Genomic DNA, 21,653 nt, shown 5'->3' with positions numbered 1-21,653 from the left:
AAACATATCCGAGGCCTGGGCACCAGCGAAAGTCTGGGTGGACGCCGCATAGGCGCATCCCAAAAGAGTGAAACTAACAAACAGTGACCTTATTCGTGCCGATTGCGTGCGAACGACCAATGCAATCCACTCTATGCTAATAGACAAAGTCAAAGGGTCAGGATTTTCTGTTTAAATACCGCTCTTTGAGTTGAACGGCTTTTTGTGCATTTTTTTTCTATCGGTACAGTGTGTTGTGGGTTGATTGGGTGGCTTTGGCAAAGGACACCAACAAGTCCTAATTATGCATGTGAATCTCGTTTATTTATTTATTTTTTGAGGGTGAAGAGATTTTAATTTGATAATTTTTCCTTTTGATTGTCCTCATCCTATGCCTGGTACTAAGTGTACTGGTTTAATATTTTTTTTTAAAACAACTAAGTACCATCTGTTTCCCTGTGGATTTTCTGTAAGCTCTCTTTACTGATTACAGCGATGACTACATGAACCTCTTCAATAATTATCCTGCAATAAAAAAAAAAGCTAAATAATTATTATCATTATAACTCCTTACCAAGACTGTCGCTCCTTCAACTAATTCTGTCAAAACTGTCAGAGACAAAATGTGTCCCTTGGATGCCAATCATGTCATATTTCTAACAGCAGGATATATTCTCACAACAGTGACAGGCTGAGCTAACTGAATCCATCCAAAGGCTATGGTGGAAAAAGTCCCCTCATACGGATCAAACTGCTATGAACTAACCCATAAGCTAACCCTTCTGCTGTCTCAACGTCCCTAAACAATCCAAACAGACTCGACATTCCTCTTTTACATCATGTCCGTGGAACGTTAATAGCACATACTGGAGGGGGCGAGAGTAGGTGAGTTGAGAAGTACGGTAGGAATTTATGGAATCCTCTTTGTAGCTAGTCCCTGTACTTGTGATGGCCCAGATATCATTTGGAGAAAGCCTGACGACGGCGTGCATATGTGCCTTGTGTGAGAATGCGTCAGAGAGAGCATGTGTTTGTGATGGATCCAATATGACTGAGATCTGTCTCACATACCTCTGATACTGCACAAGCCAAAAGACTGACTCACTATTTTAGATTTGATTTATACATCTCAGCATGCAAATGCAGTCCAAAACACCAGCGACAATTACCAAGGCTGTTACACTGTTACGACATAGCACACATTTTATAAATATGGCATTTCACGTAATCTAAGATTGAAATACTTTTGGATTTCTCTATATTAAAAAATAATATATATATATATATATATATATAATGAACTAAATTTTCAAATGATAAAAAGTATAACATCATTATTGTATTGTATAGTATACAAAGGCTGTCTGATACTTTGACTTCGGAGTCCTGCGGGGTATATAAGACAGCTGTCATATAATTCAAGTTCAAACAGTAGAATATTTTTTCAATAAATGTTACAGCTAGAATTTTCCCGCTTCAAGAAAAAAAGGTTTCCATTGATTAGCACTTTACAAGCAATCCATTTTTACAAACCGGCTTGACCTCTCTCACTGGACGAGGGTCTACTATGAATTAAAATAAAATAAAATCTTGTCAATAATTCCAGGGGAGGGATTGCGGGCAAGGAGAAGAGAGAGCGTGCGAGAAAAAGAGATGTATAGAGTGAGAAAGAGAAAAGAACGGGCGATGAGAAAAGAGATGGTGTGAAAAACATGGAGGACAGCCATGATCTAACCTGTACGTTGTGACGGTAAAGAGAGAGAGTACATATTTTGAGATGATGATGATAGTGACGGTGAGGAGGACATTGCAAACTGCTGGCAGACCCCGTCAGCCGAGCCCTGATGCAGACAGATCCTTCACCCTCTATGTCACATGATCTACCATCAGTCTCAGAGATGGGGATATATCGCCACCAGCTCCAGAAATAATGGGTGCACCTGTTTACCGTGTCACCTCTGTTTGCTAATTGTCTCCTTGAGCTACATTGGGGAAGTAAATGCGTCTCGGCTTTTGACAGGCGGGCGTTTATTTAGAAATCACATTACTTCCAGCGCAATTGTTCTTTTTTCTTTTGGGGTGGGGGGGGGATCTATGAAAGTTAAATGAGAGTGCTGTGCTACAGATTTCACTTCCTGATTAGGGGAGGTGACAGCGTTGAGCTGAAAAGTTCACATTCACTTGTTCAATTCCACCCCAGAACCATGCCAGAGGAGGGGGAGTGTGACAGACATCTTTAATATCCTGCTCTTTACGTGATCAATCGGGGTGCCACTGATCCATACCTGCAGTACTGCCACCTCACCGACGTAGCTCAGGAAGAACACAGACAGGTTTGCAGAGGGGGGGGAGACAAGCGCCTGTAAACAAAGCAGACAAACCAGGACATTCAGTGCCGGTGCTATTGAAGTTTGACAAGAGTGCACAATGGCGACAGAGAAAACAACACCAACATAGCCATTACAGTAAACACTTTCCAAACATTTGATCATTTTCATAAAATTCTGCGAACTAGTGCAAGTACAGTAGTACAAGTACAGTCATTACATAGAGAAGCCTAAATGAAATTCAAGTGTTATAATGACAGTAAGAACAGGTATGGTCCATGGCATATGGTATGGGAAAAAAACACTGAGAAGGGTTACATTTACGTTTGATAATCGAAACAGAGGCTAGGTCCTCCAAAATGACAGGCGCTACAAAACGTGAACCAAACTTCAGCGCACAGAATGTTACGCAATCCTACTTTTAAAGGTCTGCCGCTTCACACAAGACCAATAATCAGGTCGGCATGAGCCACGTGAACTACACGTCCTGTTCCCCCTCTATAGTAGAGCGTAACTCAGTGAGTGGGTTTGGGTTGAGGCCTCACGTCGAGTCAGAGTGAGTGGGGCTGGGGAGCTGGGGCTGGGGCTGGGGAGCTGGGGCTGGGGTGCTGGGGCTGGAGAGCTGGGGCTGGAGCTGGGGCTGGGGAGCTGGGGCTGGGGAGCTGGGGCTGGGGCGCTGGGGCTGGAGCTGGGGCTGGAGCTGGGCTCGGGAGCTGGGGCTGGAGCTGGGGCAGAGGGGCACAGATGTGGTTCTCAAAAGAGGCCACCCCAGGAGCCTGCAAAAGGAATTCTTATCCCCACTACTATTTCAATAGGAAAAGACACACACACACGCCCCCACACCACACACACACACACACACACACACACACACACACACACACACACACACACACACACACACACGTGAGCACACACAAAGGCACACTTGCCTTAAGTCACATTCTAAATTGGCTCCCAGGAGCATTTTCTCTACCTTGTTCACCAAAGGCATTGTGTATGTTTTCTGAGTGCTTAGCATATGCCGGGTAACGTGAGATCTCCTCTGCGCACACTCACATTGTTTCCAGATTTTTTCCCCCCTTTAAGTATTTCCCATCAGGAGCTTAATTAAATTCAAAATAGTTCACATATACCTACTATGCAGGATCGCACAAGCCGCCCACCCTGCAAGCCCCGATAGAGACGCAAGACTGGGAGCAACGAAAAAAGGAGAGGAGGAGAAAAAAAAAGAAAACAGTAAAGAAACAGAGAGAGAAAACTCCTGCTCTCAGAATCCTGTTTGTCACGGATGAGACTTTGCTACTCTGGGGTCTTTCAGATGTTCCTTTGAGAGGGGTTGAGTTGAGTAGCTCACCTCTCCTGTCTTAGAAAGAGTCGGCCCAACAGTCCTGGCGTACCCAATAGTTGGTACTTGGGCGGGTAGCGGTGTGGTCAACGATGGTGTGAGATTTGGGCCAGACGGTAACTGCCAAAAAAGGCCCATGGAAAGGGGTGAAGGACTTCTACCTCACTAGTTCTCCAGAATGTATAGACGTACACAGTGGCTTGATTCCAGAGCGTGCAGGAAATACTATAGCATTTTTAGACAGGATAACCTTTGCTGTGTTTGTCCTATTAAGCATTGTGTTCTTTTAATGCTAGTGGGATACACAGGGGGTGAAAACAATGTGTATAACACATGCAGTGTTTAAGCAGGGGAATGGCAGTCAAGAGCAGACAAGTGTTGATTTTACACACACTATAGACACTACACACACTACACACACCCATTCCCCTTCCCAATACCACACCAGCCTGGCAGACAAAGTTAACATTTTAACTGCAAATATTCCTTGCCTCCAATAGTCCAATGTAATTCATTTTCCATCTCTGTTCATTAATCATTGTTAAAATTAGTGATCCATTTCTTCCACTCTGCCATCTGCACTCAGCTTCGTTACAAACATGACACCTTCCCGCATAATAAAAGCTGACAGCAACGAGGATGCCTTTCCAAATAGCTTTTTGCATATGTGCACCTCTACAACTAATGCTGTTGTCAGACAAAAGTAGGTTATTTAAGGAGCGCTCCTGCTAGAACAATCCCACACAAACACAGATAGACACACACACACACACACGCATGGATGGATAGAGAGGTATATAGAGACCCACAAATATCCATGTGTCCCAGGTATATACTGTATACACAATTTGATATAAACCAAATCAAACACCCACTACCAGATGTGCCTAATCTTGAATGGAATGTGGTAAAATCCTGATAATAAATCTCCACATTTTCACTATAGAAAGTGAAGTTATGAAATCAGAGATTCAGAAACATTAACAATCACCAGAGAGACAACAATGGGCCCGTTGTTGTTCTTCATGTGCTGTTTAAGTAGGCAAGATTTTATTCCAATTTAGAAAGATTAGTACACTGTTGTTCTTTTCTACTTTCTTTTCTACATACAGATCTTAAGAGGGATACAGTGTGTGTGTGTGTGTGTGTGTGTGTGTGTGTGTGTGTGTGTGTGTGTGTGTGTGTGTGTGTGTGTGTGTGTGTGTGTGTGTGTGTGTGTGTTGTGTGTGTTGTGTGTGTTGTGTGTGTGTGTGATAATCTGATACATGGTTCAGACTAACTATTATTGACTATTTGATACCAGAACTTTCACATTGGATATTTCTGTTTATTACAATGAATATAAGGTGACACAGTACAGTCCTTTGTTCTCTGTAAGTATGCACTGATGAGTGTATTAGCATGTATGCTTATGTCAATGTGTATGTGTGTGTGTGTGTGCGTGCGTGTGGTGTGGGAGTAGCGTGTGAGTGTGTGTGTGTGGAGTAGGAGAATTGTGTGTGTGTGTGTGTGCGGGAAGTAGGAGCAGTGCAGTGTGTGTGTGTGTGTGTGTGTGTGTGTGTGTGTGTGTGTGCGTGTGTGTGTGCGTGCGTGCGTGTGTGTGTGTGTGAAAGGAAGTGTCTCAGTTGGCTGAAACAGAGGTCCAGACAGTGGAGCTGCTTGGCTGAGGAGAACAGGGTCCTATAACGAGCCGCCTGGGCCAGATGATGCCCATCGCAGGTCACACAAGCCCCACACAATCCCCCCAATACCCAGGCCAGAAGCCTCTGTTTGCCTTCCCCAGGACGGGGCTCTGCTCCCCCCAGTCCCCCCCAGTCCTCCCTGGTCCCCCCTTAACGCCCGTCAGCCCCCAGATCTGCCGTACGGCCTCCCTGGTGAGGTGTCGCTGGAAGCCCCAGGCACACCACATTAATCTATATAATGCCCTCAAAGAGCGGACTTTTTCACACCGCAAACTGCCAAGGCCTACAAGGGGCAGGGGGCTGCGCCATGGTTCAGCTGTTCGCCCAACTGGCGTCTGCACACACACATACAAGAACACACACACATACTGACGCTTTGCCTATATGCTCTGATTGACTCAATAAAGGTATACCTTCATCAAATGGCTAGCAGAAACCCCTGCGATCTTAGGAGGGCTGGACTTTTCAGGCAGACAGCAAATAGAAAAGAAGCTAAATCATCTTGACATTCACCAACGTGGAGCCCAAGAGAAAGCCACGGCTTCAGTTATTTCTCCCATCCACTAATTTGGTTCTCCTTAACCCCCCACACCCCTGCAGCGCACATACACACATGCACACACACTGACACGTTTAATTTCAGGTTCTCAGCACATCTGAATTACAGAAAACTGATGAAGGATGGAGGCCAGGCCCCTCCGGACTGATTAGCATCATTTAAGAAAGCGTTCCTTTTTGCTCGGCTCAGCGACCGCCCAGCCTACAAGATGGGTGGCCTTTCAGCATTAGAAGTCAATATGGAGTAAACTCATTTGAATTGAACATGGAGGAAAACCACTCCAGCGTCTGGGCCACTGGGTTTTTTAAAGTCTTCATATACTCGTTCAATGACCTAACTGAGCTTTAAAATGCACATTACTATAGGACGTAAAGTAGCAAATGTATATAAATTGAGAGGACAAATAAGGAACATTTTAAAGGTATAAAGTAATAAGACAGAACACATTTTTTTGCCTCTAAATTATATAAGCCATGCAAATGGCTTAAAATTTTGTAAAGCTTTTCAGAAAATCCTACTTATGGTTGCCATTCTGTGCCAAAAAGTTCATCTGGCCTGTAAATTTAAGCATGGATTACAAATATTCAAATCATGAGCTTACTGTTCAAATAAACATTTCCAACAGGGAAAAAGTTGCAAGGCATACACTTTCAACATAATTCCTCCTCCGGCATCGCCCTCCCCTCACTCCTAATAAAACAAAAAGAACAAAAAATACAAAACAAAGAAAGGAGTTGAAAGGTCGTCTTTTTCATTTATCGTCCGACTGCATAAACACCCCTGATGAAATCTAATGAATGTAATTGTAACCACCTATACAATCCCAGTTTGGCAGCCTTGGTTATGTCCTGATATCCTGGGTGGGACAATAGGGTAAGTTATTACAGTTGAATGAGAAGAAAAAAAAGAACACAAAAGAAATAACGTCTTAAGCCGGTCAGCTGCCCGCCACATGGTAGAAATAATAAGGACTGAAGTCACAATGAGTTTAGCTTTGGTTTCCTAATCACTTCCTTTATAAAGGACCCATCTCGTTGGAGAGGGGCTGTGTCATTGCAAGGGGACTGACCAGTTATTAGGGCAGACAGTGCGGCTTCACTAAAGGAAGGGCACACCAAACCTGACCCACAGAGATCTTGACCTTGACCCCGCCAATGTCTCCTATTTTTCGCCCAGCTTGGGTGAGATGGACCCAGGCAATTGTAATGATAGCCGGTGTTACTCTGGGATTAAAATAGCCCCTCTCCTCAGCTCCCACCAAGCGCTGCATTAAAGTCTTCCACATTGCAAAATTGCAAACAGATGCAACTCAAGTACCTGCAAATAATCTGCCAAGACCAATTTCAAAAGGGAGATTTCAAAATATGTGGAAGTCATTAGGACGAGTATTATTTTTGTGAGGAGCAGGCAACCAGGAGTGGCTCCACAAGCAGATGGGTGCTGCTTTTATTTAGGAAGAAAGGCCCAATGTATTATTCCTCCATAAATGAAGATACAAAACGTAGTATGAGACAATTACAGGCAAAATATTGAAGTTTGAAAGGCAACAAAAGAATGCAAAATGTCAATTTTTGCCCATCTTTCATCTTCTTTGAGACTTCTTTGGGGCTTTTCAGAGAAGATATGAAATAAGACCGAGAGATCTAACAGTGTTGTGTATTAAAGGTAAAATAATTAAAAGCCTCTTTTCTCCTGAAGAAGAAATGTTTCAGAGGTCTAATTTGCAACTGCTGCTGTTGTTATTTTTCTGTTGAAGCGAGGGTATCGGAAGTTCTAGGCTCCTCAGTGTAGCTTTAAAGCACTGCAACACAGTATTCTCCAATTAAAGATGATTTCAGCACCATGCACTGCAAAAAAACTACATTAGAATGAACATCAAACTGACGACATATATACTATTCTGTGTGCAAGGAACGAATAATGCGTCATCAAAATGCACATTTTCTCACTTGCCAAGCCAACATATATTACCCTTTGTTTCTTGTAGCAGATTAATCTTAATATCAAATACAATTTGATTAATAAGCTGTAAGGTTAGTGCTCTTAAGTGGACTATAGTGAATGTTTGACTCTCCCAAAAAGTGGCGAAATTGCTGTCCTTGAAACAATAAGCATTCAATCAAATTCTTCATAATTGTAACAGTAGGAAGCGTTTCAGACTTTCCACCCACAACAAACACACTTTGTTCTCCTGTTATGAGAGAGAGGGACACAATCAAGTGCGTGAGAATGCCAGGAATGCAGAATTTTCGAGCGATTCCTCTCCAACTCCTCTCCCTTTTGGGTCGCCCATATTATTTGCTTCCTGTCTCTCATTGTAGCTGGCAAAAGAAAATTCTGTAATTGAGCAGTACAGAACATGTGCCCTCCCTGCTCGAAGATGACAGATGGATTATAAAAACTTCAAAGCCAAGCATTTGGAGCACCAGGGGAGAGATGGTAGGTATTTGAACTATCATTCTTTACCCAGGAGACAATGGCTGCCTGACATGGTGCATACATCAAGGAATAGTGCAACCACACAGACATAATCTCCCCCCTACCCCCCCTTACTGCTATATATTTAACATCCTGTTATGAGCAACTTTCAGCCAAGCACAAGAACACACGTTAGAGTAAGAGAGGGAGGCTTACATGTACAGGAGGTAGCAAAGAAAGGATTGCTGCATTTTTTTTAACAGTTAGCCACCCATTTTCTAACATGTTGTTCTATTTTACTGCAGGTTGTCATCAGTGTCTTGACTTTGAAATAATAATTAACATGCGGAGGGTAGGGATGGTTTTAACCCCTGCAAGGACATCATGATAAACAGGCCTGTAAGAATGTAAGCTACTGTAACCAAAGTGAGATAGTGGCTGGTGATTTCTAGAATCGTCTTATAAGCATGATTTATGAAAACGGCCATCTGTCGGTCTTCCTTAAGCACGGAGGCCACCTTTAATAATATAAGGACAAGATGTGAGTTGGCCATAGAAGGATGTGAATTGGGAACACTTGAAGAGACACACAATTACAAGAGAGAGCTACAGAGAAGTGATGCTATCTGCAATTGTCCCTTTGTTCACACACACGCAAGCACACTCCTAAAACTCTTCAACAAACATACACACACACAGCCTCCACCCTTCTCTCTCTCTCTGTCTAACACGCACGCACGCACGCACACACACACAGTGGGTCATATGGAAGCTAATTACTGTTGACCTCCACAGTCACACTGTTTAACCCCAGTCCCTGGCATAGTGACCCTGTCTAAATTAGCCAGGTCTAACTCTGGAAACCAGAGCTTGCTTAATCCCTCAAGTCCTACTCTGGTACTGGTCGCACAAGGGTTCCACCGAAAGCCAAAGTCACGGCTAAAACAAGACACCACGATACACAGTTTAGAGTTTAGATCATCAAAGTCCCCCAGGTGGTGAACTATTCCTTACGGAAATCCCATAGGTTCAGAGTAGTAACAGTCTCGAAAGATGGTCTTCGTCACATCCACATGAAGGTTAATTCACACAAATGTTAGTTTACTACAAACACACACAGCTTTAGAAAACGTGCACCTAAACCACAGGAAGACGTCAATAGAAGTCTTTCAGTCAGCCAGGATTTTGTTAAGCGGTTAACATTGAGCCTCCAGTGCGCTGTGTTCTAACTAAGGCTGCTGTCCTCTGACCTCCTGTGACCTGGATGTGACTCCCCGTTTGACCTTGGGGGCCGGTGAGGTTCTCCACTCTCGAGCATCTGCCAATGGGCTCATTATGCAGCCCTCCCTCCATGTGGTCACCTTTTCAGCGTCCATCAGGATTTCCAATCTAATCCCTCTGGATCATCCCATCAATGCTAAGGGTGTTTATGTGTAATGGATTCCATCTACCCCCAACCCCCTCAATCCTCCCACACCTGCCCCTCCCTCTTTTGTCTTTTCAATTTAGCCCTTTATTCATTAAATCAGACAGTCATTTCATTGCTTGTCCAACAACATGAATGGTGATGTTGTATGGTTGAAGTCATGTTTACTGGGTTCATGTTCTGGAATATTTTGGGTCTTCTAACTCTTGGACTGGCTTCGAAATAGTTATAGTTATCTCTCGAGAATGAAACGAGACAATTCTGTTGGGGAAGATAATCCATCAAAAATGTGTTGCATTATTGACGTGTCCTAAATAAATACAGTATGACGGTATAATAAATATAACGGTACGCTCCTCTCTTTACGCTTCCTATTCCTCTTTCCCGACACCCAGCAGCATGGGGAAGCAGACGCACCGTTCCTCCCTCATCCTCATTACTAACTAACTACGCTGTTTGATTAAAAGCGTGTAAGAAAAAAAAAAAAAAACAGGCCGAACCTCCATAATTAAGATCACTTCACAGATTACCTCTGACAACAAAAGCGTGGAGAGCGGGCCGCCTGCAGCCGGGGAAATTGGATGAAAAAGAGAGTGAGGACGGGCATGACCCCTCTCGGCTCCATGCTAGTACCGGCCTTGCCTGGATCAAATGTGCTCCCCAGCAGGAGAGGCACTCCCACCGGATATGATCCAGGGCCTGGGGGGGGTACAGCTACATGACCCATATCAAAGTACCTCAGGCATTGTACTACAACTACAAAGCACGCACAAGCTTCAGCGTATCACACAAACATACACACATTCATACAGTATGTACAAACCTTTGGGTTCTGTCCTTATACCGTCTGCTAAAGATAAATACAATTGGAAACCAACACAGACAAAATTAAATCCCACTGTGTCGCTATCATAAACGCAAAATGACTAACACTGATCCACATTACCTAAGCGCTTATAATCAGCCAGCTCTGAAAACGATAGCTACGTCTGCTATTACCTAGCTATAGTATAGTAATTCTACTGTTACGGTTCATTCCAGATTTCATACATGTGTTTCTCATGTTGCCGTACTCCAGATAGTCTGGGCATCCTCTCACTAACACGTTCCCCGCTAAGCACCCCACCCAAGGGGACCAAGAGCAGCTTCCTTCACCTGAGCCTTTCAACCTACGACCCGATGGTCAGAGAACCATCTCCCTACCCACCGCTCCACGCTGACGCCCATTATCCTGTGGGTCCTTTGCCTCCGCCTCAGAGCGGGAGGCCATTAATATAATCACAGGGATCTAGTGTGTGCTGGAGAGCCCCGAGGCTACAGCAATCAGAGGAAAGTGAGAGAGAGAGAGGAAAAAACTCCACCCAAATCTCCGGAAAACGTTTCCAATCCGACGGCGCTGAAATGGATCGGTCCAGAACGTCACGGGGCGGACGGGGGGTACGCCGAAGTTAGCGTTTTAACAGAGACCTCCCACGATGGCGGGGTTGGGGAATAACACATGAATCTTCTCTACAACCTAGGCTGTGCCTGGTTGATCTAACGATGACTGGTCACAGAACCATCATCATGCAAATTTAAACAGAGAAGATATTTCATTGCACTAATGATGCCCCCCCCCCCACATAAAAAGCCTAAACTATCAACACCAGGCAAGTTCACCACTCTAACAAGTACATCATCTGTGTGGTCATCATTAGCTTAATCTCCCAGATGATGAGGTGGCTACATGGGGAATACAGTGTGAAGAACTGTAGAACTCCAGGAACTTGGGATTGGTCCTCACACCAGGCTATTGGAGGTCTGTGAGTACAACCCAATGATTACAAAGACAACACAAAGAATTGTCTGAAACCACCTGACCACAGAGAGGCTAACGCATGAAGGGACCGGTGTGAGCCCCTTGTGCAGAGAGCAGGTCAGGGTGAGGTGAGCTTCAACACACTATGGAACCACGGTCACTTGGCCACCGTTTTTAGGAGTACATAGTGAACGGATGACTAACCTCATGGGTGAACTCTTTCCCACTCACTCTCTAAGTCTATCATTGTGTTCTGTTCCCATGGACATAGACACATGCCCATTTCTTCCAAAACAACTTGGGTTTCTCTTGTGGAGTATTTTTCTTCAAAGTCCTCTGTTTATAACAAACTCTAGTGGAGGGCGGGCCTTTGAGTGGAGTGTGGATAGTGTTGCCCACACGGCTCCTGCCTGATCCACACTGACAGTCCTATTTACTAAAACAGGAGAAAGCATCCAAGACTCTGGCCCAGCACTTCCACTTAGCTTTCTCCCCATTACAACGATTGGTGTGAACGACATAACAAAGAGATGAAACAGAGAAATGAGAGGAGAAAACAACGCCTCGTGATCAAGAAGAAAAAGAAAGAAAACAAAAAGACGGGAGGAAAAAAAGGCTGATTTATGAAAATCATCAGAAATTGCGGGAGATCTGTTAAGGGTTTGCTGCAGCAGGGCTACGAGCACATCTTAACACTTAAAAGGGGTAAAAAAAAAAAAGAAGAAGCTACGTGCCAGGGGAATTCTCTCCAAAAGCCCTTTTAAATTCACCTCGGTAATAACGCAGATAAATAAAGACAAATTCCCTAAAGTAAATACTATTTAGCTCACACCTTGAGCTGCAGTTTTTAAAGTGGTTCACACAGGACTGACAGCTCTCCCCACACAGTGCCTGTTTTCCTGTTTTTAAAACACCAGGTGGGAACTACTGATTGTGTGTGTGTGCGTGTGTGTGTGTGTGTGTGTGTGTGTGCGTGCGTGCGTGCGTGCGTGCGGTTCGATGTGAATTTAAGTCCAGCAGTCACAGGACCACATACCTTGTCTCACATTTTTTGGGGGGGGAGCGAGTACCTCCCAGCTTTTGGACAAGTAGGGCATGTCATAAATATACAAATAAACGTATATTCAATATTTGTGCAAAAAAAAAAATCAAAACCTGCCCTGCACCCTCGTATGACACTGTTGACCTGAAGATGTGGCCAGTCAGTGCCAGCCTTCACAAAAGAGCATGTGTTCAAAGCTGGGAATGCTAATTTGCCTTCAGGCCTACATATTTACTTTAGCATCCATGGAAAACAGTAATATGGTATTAGTGCATCTCAGGGGGAAACTTGTGTTTTTAAAATGCAGGCTAATGCGCTCAGTTTTAAATGTTCTAAAAAGGCAGACGATATACACGGCATCGAATAAATCTGTGTTAATAAAGTGCAATACACAAATAAAGAGCTAACTTGCAACCGTATTCCCACATGCTCCTCAAATACACATCCACAGAGTGCAACAGATAAATCAGTCGCTAATTCCAAGACAATGATTTGAAATGATAGACCAGAAATACAGTAGGCCTTCACATAGAAATACAACTTTGATTGGGAGTTACAGTACATTCTGTGCGAGCTGACATTATACCACTCTGTTTGACTCCAACTGGCCATTATTACAAATGTCCCCTAGCCTAATAGAGGTGTGCAGACAGGCCGACATTTTACTGACTTTTATCAAGCCACATTTATCAACACTGCCGTGGAAATCTCCAGAAGCTTTTTCAAAAGCAGTCCAGAGACATGGCTAAGTACATCATCCCCTCCTCACTGTCTCGCTCTCTTTTCTTCCCTCTCTCTCTGTCTCTCTCTCTGTCCCCCTCTCTGTATTGCCCTCTCTCTCGACCTCACTCTGTCAGTCCATCTCTCCCCCCTCTCTCTCTCCTTCTTTCTCTCTCTCCCTCCTCCTCTCTCTCTCTCTCTCTCTCTCTCTGGTTAGGAGCCACTAATTCACAGGGCCTGATCCGTCTCCGAGTCTGGAGACGCCAATGCTATCATTATCAGCCAATTCAGCCAGCCGTTAAATGGTGGAATCAGGAGACATTTGCTCCCCTCCACTATCGCTGTGACATCATTACCGAGAGATTCAACAGCGGGAGCGCTCGGTCCACAGGGGGGCAGGGAGACAATACAGCAACTCAGGCCCAGGCATCTCCTCAAGGAATTACACGTGAGGGGGTTCTGGGAGGGGGTGCTGAGGGTCTAATACAATACAGGTCCACCTGGGAGAACAAACTGCACCAGCCTGAAACTCCCCATGAGCCCACTGGCAGTGGAGGAAGAGAGAGAGAAAGAGAGAATGATGGGGAGGGAAAGAGAGAGAGAAATAAAGAGATGGGGGGGGTTCTGCACACCATGGATAAATGGCAGCTCAATGCTAGCTAACGCACTTGAGCCTATTTTTTTGTCCTCCACCTCTCTCACTCTCTCTCCCTAGCATGGCTCTAATGGCAACCTGTAAACTGCTTTGACACATGATCCACTCTTATGTCTCTGGAGTAGAGGGAGTGTTTTGGCCCCCTCGCACTATGATACATCATCACCATTTGGTTGCTATACGTTTTTAACATTGGTGGCTGATTCACAACTCTTCCCCTCCTGGATACAAACCACTCGTGCTATAGTGCTGCTAAATTGCTCCTCTTCTGCCGTGCTGTTAAAAAGCCAGCTCGCTTTTCTTTCTTTTTTCCATTCACTTTTAAACGATAGGTCCTTCAAACGCAGGACAAATAACATGTCATTATATATGACTCTCACGTTTATTTGAAAGCGGCACCAGTAGCTTTTTAACCTTCAACTTGTTGAAGTCCAGGAAAAATTACTCTAGAGTTGAATTAACCAATTAAACATAATACCCTCTTACCCACAAACAAGTTGGAGAACACAGCAGAAGTCCCGTAAAGGCGCACACACACACACACACACACACACACACAGAATAATGTTGAAAACATTCTCACTATATTTCTTATATAGTGTATCATGCATATCAACAAACACACTAAAAAGATCACAGAAACAGTTCAACACAGTGATTCTCACGCATATGCAAGAGGACAGAAAAAAGACCTGGCTTTGAAACTCTCACAGCCCCAAGAAAGCAAAGGCACTCAGCACTCCTAATATCTGACTGCTCCTGATTAGGAATTGTCAAAATATTTGCGACAGAGGAATTCCGACAGCCGAGCGGCGCAGCTCCAATACAAAAGACCCATCTTCCCTGTGTAACAAGTATACGAAATGAGTGTAGACATAGAACCTAAAATCCCCCAGGCTATTGTAGTAATAACCCGCGAGACCTGGCTGGGAATGTACAGCTTTCAGAGGCACTTCTCATCCTATTTGTAGCACCGCCAACTGATGTGTGAGGTGCGCGGGTCACTCTCTTTTTAAAGCCCCCCTTCTTTTAAAATCCAAGTAGACCTTCTCCCAACAAATACACACAGGGGTTTGCCTATCGTGTTTTTGTTCTCCTCTTTTTTTGTGTTTTTTTTATTTTTTTGTTCCACAAGGCAAGTTTCATTAAAGATCCAATTATGCAAATCAGGTCCTGAAGAGGCAGCTGAATATGCAGTATAATAGTGTACATTAATAGTTCAACACAATATACGGCATCAGGGGCAGATTTACGAGGCAACATAACTGCTACGCCTCTGTCCTTTGGAGAAAACCTCTTGATCATAATTAAAGGTGCAGGGTCTTCTTACTTCTCTGCAACAAGCCATCTTTACCAGGGTCCCCTCTACATAGACCCAAAATGCACTAACTAGCGACCAGCAGGTCACGACCTTTACAAAGTCAGAGTACAGACATCATTGTAGCCCGCATAGAACTGGAGAGATCTCATACTACAGATTTCCCCCCCCACACACACATCCTCCCGACATCCTCCATCACCCAAACCCCCCCCCCCCCCTCTAGTTCTGGAGTCAACCCCCAGCAGCACTGCAGATATTTACCACTCTTTTAGGCACGCCGGGGAGAATGCTAAATAACACAATGCCATGCTTCAGAACACGTGATTGATGGGTGGTTGCCTGTTTGTGTTAAGCTGTTCTCTACAAAAAAATGACATGGCTGTGATTTTGTGCTCCTTTGCAGATCAAAAGGAAACAGTCTTGACACAATGTGCAGCACACTTATAAATTCAAATGCTAATAAACGTTAAAAAAAATAGGCTTTAATGTTGCAAAACTGGCAGTTGACTGGAGTACTGTATGCAAAGGGGACATTTCAGGAGGTATTCTGATATTGTATTTTGTATTTTTTTGTTGTTGTAAAATCACAGATGAACGGCTACTGTGGACGTGTGTGATTAGATAGATCACTTAGTCAAAGGCCGAGGCTAAAACACAAGCTGCTCATCTTTCCCAAGGATGGGTAAACTAGTCCAACTTAACACATTCTATTATTGAGCGTAAACATCAATCTAGATACTTAGGTCCACGATCCATATAGATCTATCCCAGAACCCCTGGGAAGATGGGGAGGGAGAGAGAGAGAGAGAGAGAGAGAGAGAGAGAGAGAGAGAGAGAGAGACAGACAGAGAGAGACAGAGAAAGATAAAATATCTGTGAATATATCTACATATTCTGGCTATCACGGATGTGCTTCAAGCTGGTGTTACTCCTTTTACCAGCCTAACTTTCTTTTTAATCAGAGGCCTACCTCTTCTTTTGCGCTCTAGCACTGCAAACCCCTTGCTCCCTCTCTCCTGTGTGCTCTTGCTCTCCCTCTCCCTCATTCCCTCTTTCCAGACAGACAGACGCTCCTTCTGGTGGCACCCTGGCATGAGGCAATTGAGTCAAGCTCATCCGTCATCACCTCATCTGTCGGCCCAGTCTTTATTCTTAGATCACACTGACGTCTACGATTACTATCCGCCGAAACGGTGGACTTTCACATCCTTGTCGCCCTCATATCCACACACACGTACACACACACCTTTTAAAATATATGCTATACGACACACATGAGAAGAGAACTGTTAAGAGCCACAGCCTACAGATGAAAACGGGACCTAACTTCACAAACATGAGATGTGAACAGCTCGTCTCTGTGGCACTTGTGTGCTCAAACAGGGCTCATGATATTTGACAGAAGACCATCTCTCCAAAGTGTACCTTCTAAATCAAGGTCTACAATACTACAAGGCTCACCACAGCCCAGCGCCTATTTGTTATGTGTTATGCCCCCAGCCTGCCTTCCAGCCCCCTCCTGAAACAGCCCCTCCTGCCTGCCAAACTAGACTGGGGGGGGGGGTGAAGGGAGCACACAGCCACCGGGGTAAAGGCCTTAGCCTTTGGAGCCAGAGGGGATGGGGGCTCCACTGCACATATCAATTAATACCTAATCACCAGGCCTCGCCTGCCATACCGTCCCACAAGAGGCCCTGGCTACTGCCGTACATCTGGAAGACAATTTCGACCAATTAAAGGAGCCGAGAATCATTTAAGAGTGGGATGGCTGTTTGATCACGTCTGACTGCTCTCCTGCTCTGGCTACAGTTGACTGGCTGCAGACTGACAGGTCCGGAGAGGAGCACTGATGCCATGCCCATGCCATGCCCTCTCTCATCCTCTTCTCATCCTCCTCTCATCCTCCTCTCTCTCTCTCTCTGTCTCTTGCTCTATCGCTCTCTCTCCCCCTAAAGATGTGCATTACCGTAGCTTGTCATGACCCACGGTACACAGACCCAGGTACAATCGGATACATTGCAATACTGAACCACTAAACAGGTTGACGAATTAGATCAAACACAGCACCGGTGATGCTCAGGAATGTGATTTATATAAGAACAAAGCAGGTTTAAAAACGGGACTAGGAATATGACACCAAATTCACAATAGAGTGCACACACATGACGAAAATGTTGAATCTGTAAAAGCAATTGTTTGAGCTAGGTGAAAGGTGATAGCTTGTCATACAATTCATGGAATTATTGCATAATTAATTATGATGATGATAATAATAGTAATAATAATGTAATAATAAAATATATTTCCCCCACATTTTGTAGCAGACAGTCAACTACCAGTCAAGTATCTCCAGGACAACACACACACGAGCTGTAACTACATACCAGTTAGTAAAGTCACACTTTCTCTTCCCTCATAACACCTCTCACAATTCATTGTCATTCTCCTAACTATCGGTAATTGCATGGAGGCTACTGTAGGGCCCCGATCTGGAATTCAGTGCACTCCAGTGTGACTGTTGTCCATCGCTATTTCATCTCAATAAGAAAATACAAAGAACTGACACAAAAAAAAAGGTTCACGCACAGACACTATTACAGACATAATATCCGCCTGGCAAATATCATTAAACAATGACAGTGGCTAACTCGGAGAGTGCATCTGTGCATCCTATTTGTTCATTTCCTTTGACAATGAATCTAAGGAATAAACATTTTTTCGCAAACTCAACTTTGCGGAAGATACAACAACAAAAAAGTCAAACAATGTGATGGACGTTGTGTAACGCTTACGTTACGGTTAAGGGGGGTCATGTGTTTTTATCAGCCATTGTAGCCTAGGCTCCTGTTTTAAATCGCTGCCTTCGAGCTGGGTTCATCTCAAACCTGGTTCTTCTGTATTTACATGGGAGGATCGCTCCCTTCTACTCAAGGTGAAAGACTGCTGGGTTGGATGAGGGACACCTGCAGACTAGTCCTACCGGGGAGAGTTTGAAGCACTGGTAGTGCCCCTGCAACCGTAGCATGTGTTTTATTCCACGAAATGATACATAATAGACTCGTACTAAGGCACTTTTAACATTTGGGGGGGTTATCAGAATGTCTGGGAATATATTTATCCTGACAGATTTGAGATTCACAGCGCAAGAACAAAACATCTAAACCCACACCAACAGTCTATATGCACTTTAAATATATCATTTATATTTTGGAACATTTAAATTAGACAACGTGAATGTATGAACCTATGAAGGTTATGGCATACGCTACTTGCTAGACTCGACCTCGTCCCCGATTAAGTTATTGGCTAGGCTACGTCATTTTCATAAAATTATTTGTCATGGGTGCCTATTCTATTCGTTTCCCGAAACGCTATAACTTTTACCATTTGGATACATTTCCCCAAGCAACTGCGTTTTGAAACAGTCGTTCAAATCTTCATTTCTCCAGTAATATGTGTGTTGTGTCCACATAAAACGTTTTAAAAAGCGTGTATGACATTTAGCCCTCAGTTGTTGAATGCCATCATAACGTTCCTCAAAGCATAATGCATGGCTGCTATTCATAAGAGGTCGATCACAGCACAAAATGGCAGGTCTCACCGGCTCTTCCATCTCACAAGTTTTGACACATGGCATGCAGCGGATAACTTTGATCCTATTTCTCCAACAATCTGCACTCAGGTTAGCTGAAATTCTAAGCAAAACCCCTAGGGATGTGATGAGAAAGTTTTCGAAGCAGATTGGATGGGGAACAGTTTATACTTCCTTAAAAGTAGTCGCAAATATCTGCCTGTGTGATGCATGTCATGCGTCCAAAACGTTAATGCACACTCCGTTGTCTATCTTAAACGTCTGGAATATACAACTTTTATATGTGACCATTATGAAATCATTGAAATATAAAAGAGATAAGAGTTGGTACTGAGTCGCTGTTCAATGTCTTCCCATGCATTCATTATGTAGACTATACGTTTCCCCCCTGACAACCCCGCATGCTAACGTCACCGCTATGGATATTTAATTATACTGTATTTTTTAATCACGTAGAGAAACAGGCCCCACTGAGATGATACAATAGAAATAACAATTGTTCAGACTGACTTTCAAAAACGAAACGCCTTCGAGTTACCATTCCGAACCCCCTAAACCCATGCGTAAGCTTCGCACTTCTTACCTTTAAATTTGGAGTAGCGCGAAGAAACTCCAGTCTGTAAACGATGCCTTGGTGAGAGATTGTGTTCATTGAATAATGAGGCATGTCCATATGATTGACCGGATCATTTTCTTTCGCTGATGGGGGAAAAGTGCGCTTCGGACCTGTTACGATTGTCCAATACAGAATTCTCTCTCTAACTGTTCCGCACGTATCCTGAGTTAAAAAAAATAGCGTTTTATTTCATTCGGTCAGTTTTTTTCCCAGGCCAAACGTGTTCATTGATACTAATTACTTAGCATCACAACATATTTCCATATTTCAGCTTGGACTCTCCCTATCTGGTAGGTGAAATGCATTGTACCGTTAAAAAAGCACTCCATTGTCGTCCGCCGCGTTATTCGCAGCAAATAGATCTATGTCTTGCGGCATTCGGCATTGCTGGAGCTAAGAGCGTAACCCAAGATAAAATAACACCGTAAATAATAATACTCTAATCGTAGGCTACATTTCCCCCGTGTTACGGTAAAAAAAGAAGAAAGGATTCCCAACCTCGCTGCTTGTTTCTGACCTTGAGCTCCCGTAAACACTCTTATTAAAATATGTCTATTCTCCACTGAACCCATTCACATTGTCAGTCTTGTTACGTTGACACCGTGTATAATTGGCTTTGATACATGTAGTCCAGCACCATGCAGTGAACACTTAACAACTGAAAACATATAATGTTGTAAAAGTACACGTCCTTACCTTTTCAGTGAACTATTTCAAGTATTTTTCTTCACAACAAAAACTCCAGGGTAAATCGGTGTAGTCTGCGCGTCCTGAGCATCAGTCACAGCTCTAGTGCTTAAGAGAAGTAATCAGTGATAAAAATGACGTTCATCTCACTGTAACCTTGTGGCGTATTTAATGTAAATAAGCCAGTTATGTTGCCAATCGCATGCATACAAACGCAAACTAGTCCTGAGGGAGGCTTTTTTTTTCTTCAGGTGTCCTGACGAACCGGGTTTATTCTAACACCATGCATGGGAGCGCTTTTTGAAGCCATAGGCTAGGAATTAAGCATATTTATTAGTACATATGATATTTAAAACAACTCAGCTGTTGAACAATGGCTCTTCGTACCTTACTCAAACAGAAAGAGAAAAGTCCAATATTAAACGCGCTCACTCAACGGTTCCAAGTAACGTGGGAAAATGATTTAAAGAGCTGTATTCTTCGTCGAGGACTCGAAACTTTTTTTTGGCATAACTTTTGCGGTAGGACAGAGATGCTCTGGCCGACCGTTCATGCTCCTAAATGTTCGCACCAAGATGGTTTGATATATTATGTTTCTATAGGGGGTGGAAGGAGCTGAATGTAATGCAATTATAGATTCAGTGTTCCGGCGTTGACAAAAGCCATGGCTTAAACAGACTCTTTCTTATGGGATTAGATAATGATTATGGTGTAATTGTGGGAACGGTTTGGTAATAATTTTAAAAAAGTATCAAATACTCATATGGACGGTTGGTTTACCGTAATGTAAGGGTATGTGACTCTGGGACGATGATAAGAGCGAGAAAACGTGGAGAGGTCGACAAAAGAGGAGGACAGTGATGCGATGATAGTTCGGCCAAACGCAGACGGATTGATTATTCAAAATGTCCTCGAACCATGGGACACATCATCGCATTGATCGAGATGATATCAAATCCTGTATATAATCAGACAGAAGTCCACAACGGACTCCCTGGTCGTATTTATACGGGAGATAGAACAGCTGTGAGCGTATGGTCTCCCTTTTCCACTTGTGCCAAGGCGGTGTGTGACTCAAGGATACTCACATGCAAATGCTCAGTGTGGTAGTATGACAGTGAACTAATGTGCTATGAGCACATGCCACTCCATCTGTGTATGAAACTGATATGGACGTTGGTATGTTACAGCTTGAATCAAGTGTGAGTATAGGGCCTACAATGAGCCTAATTGGGGTGGATTATATCTGTATTGGATCTTGGACATCTTGTGATTTAAAATGGAACTTTAAATCAGAGTAAAAAGAGATAGCTAGTAGTTATTGGCTTTATGGCTATAATGCTGTATGTTTATTTGTAACGACAATGTTTGATTGTGTTAGCCTACATAGTTATAACTTTCTATTTTCTTGTATTCTTCATTTATAGTGTTATCTTTTTTTCAGTGGGAAATTAATAGATAATCCAGAAGGAAAGGACCCGGC

General features: G+C 43.6%; 1 protein-coding gene across 13 annotated transcripts in view; it reads right to left on the bottom strand.

Moving 5' to 3' along the window:
* The window catches only part of LOC106562015 (zinc finger protein 536-like), a 183,900-nt gene extending 162,984 nt beyond the window's left edge, over window positions 1–20,916 (bottom strand). For 5 of the 13 annotated variants that reach the window (XM_045689040.1, XM_045689046.1, XM_045689038.1 and 2 more), the window contains exons 1-2: window positions 20,180–20,916; window positions 2,265–2,339 (exon numbers count right to left, since the gene is read on the bottom strand). The gene's annotated coding sequence lies outside the window, so the exon portion shown is untranslated. Of the gene's footprint in view, window positions 1–2,264; window positions 2,340–19,450; window positions 20,058–20,179 lie in introns of those variants that run through there. The other 8 variants (XM_045689047.1, XM_045689048.1, XM_045689041.1 and 5 more) reach the window with 5 other exon arrangements.
* Between the last annotated feature and the right edge of the window lie 737 nt (window positions 20,917–21,653).

This window comes from Salmo salar, chromosome ssa11, assembly GCF_905237065.1.
Source record: "Salmo salar chromosome ssa11, Ssal_v3.1, whole genome shotgun sequence".
Lineage (NCBI taxonomy): Eukaryota > Metazoa > Chordata > Actinopteri > Salmoniformes > Salmonidae > Salmo > Salmo salar.
Note: the sequence above shows the minus strand (reverse complement) of the source record. Positions and strands in the feature narration are given on the sequence as shown.